This window comes from Mus pahari, chromosome 9, assembly GCF_900095145.1.
Source record: "Mus pahari chromosome 9, PAHARI_EIJ_v1.1, whole genome shotgun sequence".
Lineage (NCBI taxonomy): Eukaryota > Metazoa > Chordata > Mammalia > Rodentia > Muridae > Mus > Mus pahari.
Genome location: NC_034598.1, coordinates 71,662,552 through 71,669,803, shown reverse-complemented (window position 1 = coordinate 71,669,803; position 7,252 = coordinate 71,662,552). Strand labels below are relative to the sequence as shown.

At 34.4% G+C, this 7,252-nt stretch overlaps 1 non-coding gene across 1 annotated transcript; it reads left to right on the top strand.

The window, feature by feature from the left end:
* The first annotated feature begins 6,673 nt into the window (after nucleotides 1-6,673).
* On the top strand, nucleotides 6,674-6,776 carry LOC115064774. Its single transcript, XR_003844594.1, has one exon. It is a non-coding gene; the product is annotated as a U6 spliceosomal RNA (small nuclear RNA).
* Nucleotides 6,777-7,252: the final 476 nt, after the last annotated feature.

The following is a 7,252-nucleotide window of genomic DNA, read 5'->3' as shown; positions in this document are numbered from 1 at the left end:
TTGGGATTTGGACTGCAGACTGTAAGTCATCAATAAATTCCTTTACTATATAGAGACTATCTGCAAGTTCTGTGACTCTAGAGAACCCTGACTAATACAATAGGCTTCCTTCAATTGCATTCTAAGTAGTTGGAAGATGTCCCTTAGGATTTTACAGTTTTCCAAATGACTTTCCCCTGAAATCCCAAGCATTTTTATTGATTTTTTTCCCTTGTTTCACGATTCATGATTAGCTGTTTTAGATGATGAGTAGGAAAATGTTTTAAAGCAATGATACTGCATGGCTTGAAAGTGAGAGCAATACAGATGGTATTGTTAGTTTACTACTAGCATATATAGTCTGCCTGCTTGCCTATCTATCTATCTATCTATCTATCTATTTATCTATCTATCTATCTATCTATCTATCTATCTATCTATCTATCTATCTATCTATCTTCTGTCTATTCATACACATATATAGAGATTAACACACACACATGCACATGTGTGTGTGTGTGTGTGTTTAATTAAACATGGATAAAGAAGGATGGAGAGTATCATTTCTGAATATGACAGTCCAGATGTATCAGGAATAAGCTGGCATTTGAAACACTACTCTAAGTATCTATCAACTGAGCCCATATGTATCTGTCTTGTGAATTGTTGCCATTGGCTATACTGAAGGACCACACGGGAAGGAAATCATAGAATGGTGAACACAGGACTTCTGTTCTGGAGCTGAAAAACTTGTAGTCTCTTGCTTTTGGATTCGGACCTACAAGTCCTTGCATTTTAGACTCAGTGATTTGTACCAATTCTCTCCTTTCTACATTACAAAATTTTGGGCTTAGACTGAGCTAAGCTACAGTATTTTTCTTGCATTCCAATCTAAAATGTCACATCATGGAATCTCTCAAATTCTATAATCAAGAGCATATTCTCATAATAAATATGGTATTATATCGCCCATATCTAATTTATCTTTTATGCTTTTTGCCCTCTCCTTGTGTACCTCTCTATACAATGGTTTCTTTTTATCTGGAAGAACTTGATTAATTCACTTGTATGAGAAGACTTAATGTTTGATATAAGCAGCAGAGATAACATGTATTTTCATATGAAAAAAAATCTTATCTGTGATTACATATTCTTCCCAAACAGGTTATTTCTCAATGTGCAGGAATCCTGAATTTGCTAAAATAGTTTTCAGATATGTTATCACACATTTAATTTTCTTTCTTTCTTTCCTTCTTTGTTTCTTTGTTTGTTTGTTTCTTGCTTGCTTGCTTGCTTTCTTTCTTCCTTCCTTCCTTCCTTCCTCCTTTCCTTTCTTTTGTTCTTCCTTCCTTCCTTCCTTCCTTCCTTCCTTCCTTCCTTCCTTCCTTCCTTCCTTCCTTCCTTCCTCCCTTCCTTCCTCCCTTCCTGTCTTTCNTCTTTCTTTCTTTCTTTCTTTCTTTCTTTCTTTCTTTCTTTCTTTCTTTCTTTCTTTCTTTCTTTCTTTCTTTCTTTCTTTCTTTCTTACTTACTTTTTTATCTATTTTATAAGACATGGTTTCTCTGTGTAGCTCTGGCTCTCTTCGAACTCACTCTGTAGACCAGGCTGGCCTCAAGCTCAGAAATCCATCTGCCTCTGCCTTCCAAGTGCTGGGATTAAAGGCATGTGCCACCACTGCCTGGCTTAATTTATTTCTAAAGCTGGAATATATTCACTGAATTCTTATATATTTCTGGTGAACTTTTTTTTATTGTCAGGACCAGATTCTTAGAGCATTGTATTGTATTTCTTTTCTGTGAGTTGATGTAGGAATGATATAAAAGAAACAATAATAAAAATACATAGGGAATGAGATTTTTCAAATGGGAATAGCATAAAGCAAAACCCAAATATCCCAGCAATAGCTGTATGAGGTCTGCTCAATGTATTGAAATGAATGTGGACCAAAGGCCAGACAAGGAAGATTCACTTAGGAAAAAAGAAATAAGCCAGACATCTAGTAGTTTGTAACCTATATAATAAAAATCTATTCATACTGTGGACAATTTTAGTGATGCTTTTACTTTTGATTTCAATGGGAAAGTTTACTGAGAGCCAGTCATTCTATCCCCAACAAAACAAACCAGAAAGAACAAATATTAACTAAAAAATGCTCTAGATGTAGTGGAGAAATAATGAAGCAGGTAAGCCCTGAGAATCATGTGGAGTTTCAATGAACATCTGCTGTGTTTAGAAAGAGGCAATTGACTGGTAACCAGACCTCTTTACTGGCAGAAACTGGCAGTTAAGAAACAAAGAAGGGTGGCAGAGTCTCTCTCTCTCTCTCTCTCTCTCTCTCTCTCTCTCTCTCTCTCTCTCTCTCTGAAAAAAAAGACAGATTTTTTTAAAAAGCCAAAAGACTTAGATAACTCACTGAAATAGTCCATGAACAGGAAAGCACTTGAAGATACTGTCATCATCATGATTCTTTAAATGACTACAAATCAAAGCCAAATGCAAAGACAAAATAAAAAAAAATATCTCAAAGACAAAATAAAAAGAAGATTGTGGGAAAACACACTCACTTGGTTGTTGGCAATATACAGTGTTAGAATCACTTTGGGAAAGTGTCTAAAAAGTTCTTGTATAATTATGTCTACACCTTTCCCAGGAGCCTACCACTCCAATCATGAGTATTTACACAAGAATAATGAAAACATATGTCTATAAATTACTTGTATAAGAATATTCACAGCAGCTTTATTCATAACAGTCAAGACTGGAAATATTCCATATGTCTGTCAGGAGGTGAATGTATATATATATATATATATAGTTATATATATCTTAATATATATTATTAAACTTAAGACATTGGAAACTGCATAGAAATACCAATGTTATATAACATGTTGAGCTTCAGAAATTCATGCTGTATAAAAGAGTATATATGTCTGCCTTTCTCTCTAATTTGTACAGCAAATATATAATTTTTGAATAAAGAAAATGCAGCCCAATAATTTTTGTGCATGTGTAACAGGAAATTGTTGTAGTGGAATATTAAAAGATCTGATTGTTAACATTATATGACAATTTGACTAGAGTAGAAGGCATCCTAATATCGAAGGGGCATTATTTCTGGCTCTTCAGTGGGTCTTTTAGAGAATTTCTAGATGAGATGAACATTCCAAATGTGAAAGTTGCTGTGATTACACTCACCCATAATATCCAATCTATTGAGTACTTGAGCAGAACAACAAGTTAAAGCAGGGTTAATGATATCTTGAGCTGGGACATTTAAATTCTTCTGGTTTCCCAAATCATATCTCTCAGTTCTTTTGTCTTTTGACTAGTTCTTTTAACCAGATTGGCAGTTTTACTATTGACTCACCGAATATCAGGCTTTCAAATTTAGACATAGCATACCACTGGATTTCTTCATGTGATTGCTGTATGTGGGAATGCTTAGCCTCTGTAAGTATGTCTCTCTCTCTCTCTCTCTCTTTGTCTCTCTCTCTCTCTCTCTCTCTCTCTCTCTCTCTGTGTGTGTGTGCCCTTCTTCTGCATATAAAACCATCTTCCACCCAAAATTCCTTTTTGTGGAATCATTCTTTGGTTGTGATAACAATGTTAATATTATTAATGAGATAAATTAATAATATCTAAGCTTTTCTGAACCTGCAGAAATACTGGGGAGAGAGTTAGGTTGTTAGTAGTGTTTTCTCTACAAATATGCAGACCTGAGATTCATGCTTTGAGGAGAACTAGAAGCAGCAATAAGCATGAATAATCCTTATACACTTTTAATCCTCTGGATGCAGGGACAGGTGGATCTTTGGGACTTGTTACACGACTACTTTAAACAAAATTGTGAGTGCCAAAACAATGTGACAAGTTGTTTACACAGGAAAAAATGTATATGACACATAAAGATGAAAAGATGAAGCTGTCCTCTGACCTCCTCGTGTGCCTCTAAAAACACATAAGCAAACATGTATGAAGACACACTCAACCTCACTAAAGCATATTTTATATTATATATTCTTTAAACCAAGTTTAATAAAGGTTTTATGCATATACAGCTTTGTACATTATGATTCATCTAAAAGTATTCTTTCTAAATTAATAATTATAGAATTTTAGCTACAAAATGTATTACATAGGAGAATTTTCAGAATTATATATCCTATAACACACTATTTTAATAACTTCTAGATAATAGATTCAATTTGTGAAATTAGAGACTTCTATTTTATGAAATAAGCAATATTTAACTTGCAAATCTTTCCAGATCCTCTGGACTTCCAGTTTTTTATATGATCATGTCTAGATGGTTTATATCTATTTCTTTTATCAGTGACACTCAGAAAACTTCATAATAATGTGCTTTAGAGCATATGACTAATCATAATACTCCTTTGAATGAACATGTTTATTGTGGGAATAATCATAGTATAAGAAATGACAAAATATATATGATATTTAAAAGAGATTTAAAATTTCCCCAAACTATTTTTCAAACATTACTAAACAACTTGGAGTGGACTTTGGTATTATTAATTCTAGATTTTACTAAAAGCCACTTAATAACCAGATGACTTTAATCCACGTTACTATTTTTCATCCATATTATTAGGAGCTAATTATATTTTGCATCCTAGTTGAGCATTGGATAGAACATTTGAATAGATAATTAACAGTTTGCTAATTGATTTTCAAATATGATCATATATCTCGAAGATTTTATTAAACCTCTAAGAATAATAGGTAGGATTCTAAGAATTTATTTTAAATATAACACTATAAGAAGACAAATATTAATAAATTAGATTTTTAGCCAAGGTTAAAAATTAAGCTTTCATCGTGGCTGTTTCTCTTCTAAAAGCATCAGCGTATATTCATCATGTGTTATTGTTTAAATATCTCTGTGTTCTAATGCACAACCATTACTGAGGAGAAAGTACATTTGAGTGGATTCACTACAGTCTTACCATTTAAATGTCATTTGCATTGGTTCATTTAAAAAGGGAGAGAGATGGGAATCTTTTTATGAAAGCTGTCTGCACTGTAATACACAATCCCTGCTGTTTTTCACATTTACACTCGGGCTTTCTCCAAGTTGTTTGATTGAACTTGTCTCAACCTCAAGTCTCCAAGTGCCCTGTGACTTTTCATTCCGACAAGCAAAAGCTGGGACTCGTCAGAAACACCTACATCTATGCAGCCGTTGAAGAAGCAACGTCCAGGGTGCAGGTGCAACGGGGGTTAGCTTATTTTATTTTCTGTCATTTATACATAAAGTAATCTCTTTGGATGAAATGCAGAATCACACAGTCAGCCATGATAGCTAGGAGGAATTTACAAAGAAGGTAAGTTTGTGAGTGCAGCGGCTTTGCAATACTGGATTCCTCTTCCTGAAGCCAGTGCAGTGTTTCCAGCAAACTTTATTCCCCCTTGCTGGACAACTTTAAGTCTTTCTATCTGAATTGCACAAGATTTATCTTTCTACAGTAAAATATGACTCATCAAACTTGAAAGATTTAAGGGTAATAGTATTTTTAACTAAAAACTTTTAAATAGTCGGTTTTCCCGGTAGTTTAGTAAATAGTCTAAAAACTTTTACCACACGAAGAAACTCTATCAGGCTAGATGAAAAAACATTTGTTAGTTAAAGCCAAATTCTTAGTCCTTGTTGTTTGGTTTCTTGGGTTTTTTTAGTTCTACATACTTTATTTTACAGAAATATATCATTTTAATATCAACTCTATATCACATATATCTTTTAAAAGGTTCTCACTGGCATATGAATTAGCACAATTCTCTCATTAAAAGTAGATTTCAAGATACTTGTCCTTACATTGATGATACCAAGACTTATATGGATAATATTTGCAAAATTGATAAAAAATTGGCATAGAGATGTTTATTTCAATTACTTGCAGTAAAAATTAAAAAAAAATGCTTACAGTGTTTTTCTAAAAATTGACTTTACCTAGGGCTAATTAAAGGTATAAAACAAAGTTCTTGTGTCCTCTCTTGATCCGCAAGGAAGACTCAACCACCAATTCTTCTCTCAGCAGTTTATTCAGAAACCTTGAACAATCTTCTCCCATGAGCCCGGGGCTAAAAGCCCTTTTATATCATTCACACCAACCAATCGCGGCAGGCCACATCACTTCACCAGCCGTGCGGCCTCAGCCAACCAGAAGAGCGGGAACATATCACCACCAAATATGGACCTGTTTACCACAAGCTCCATAGCCAACAGGTGTTATCTATAAGATGCGGCTTCAGGTAGCCCAGGGGAGGGGCCGTGGCTCCTTACACAAAGTCAATTTTTGATGACTATAGATGAAATAGACTTTGAACACTTTTATTGTCTAATAGCCATGTCATATAATTATCAGAGCCACTCAATATTCAAATAATTACTATTGTTTTTCATTTTCTTTAAGATTAATGAGATTTATGCACATATTTACATATTTTTGTCTATAAACTTAGGTAGCTGGATACATTGTGTTCACAGTCAGGAAACAAAGAGAGAAAGAGAGTATATATATATATATATATATATATATATATATATATATATATAATATTTATATATTACATATATATTCCTGACAGATTCCAATACCCACTCTGAATGTGGAGAACTCTATCTCATCAAGATGTAGAAAAGGTAAAATGTATAGGAGAAAATAAAGAGTGGCCCCTTCTACAGCAAATATATATTCAAATTGGAATGATATAGAGAAGATTAGCATCGTCCCTTCGCAAGGATGACATGCAAATTCGTGAAGTGTTCCATATTTTTGTTATCCCAAAAGATGATTCATGTTCGCGGGATATGTTCTTCTAGCAGGGCTGCCTTGCTGGCCTCAGTGGGAGAGGGAGCACCTAGTCTCACAGAGACTTGAAGTGCCAGGGTAGAGAGAATACACAGTGGGGGCCCCACCTGCTCTGAGCAGAAGGGAAGAGTAGGATGGGGAAAGGATTGTGGGAGGGGGTCGCTGGGAGAGGGCAGTGAGCAGAATGTGATGTGAGTAAGTAAAAAAAGAATAAGTTAAGTTTTAATAAAGAGAGAAAATGGGAAAAGCATGAACTCCAATATTTCTCTCTGTTTCCTGACTGAACACAAAGCATCTAGGCATCTCAGGCTCCTGCCACAGTGCCTTTCTCTCTAGCACTGAATGTCTCCTCAAACCATGAATAATAACCAACTTTTCCTTCATTTATTTGTTCCATTTGTTTATTTGTCAAGTATGCTGTCAGGCTAAGAAAAGCAACTAT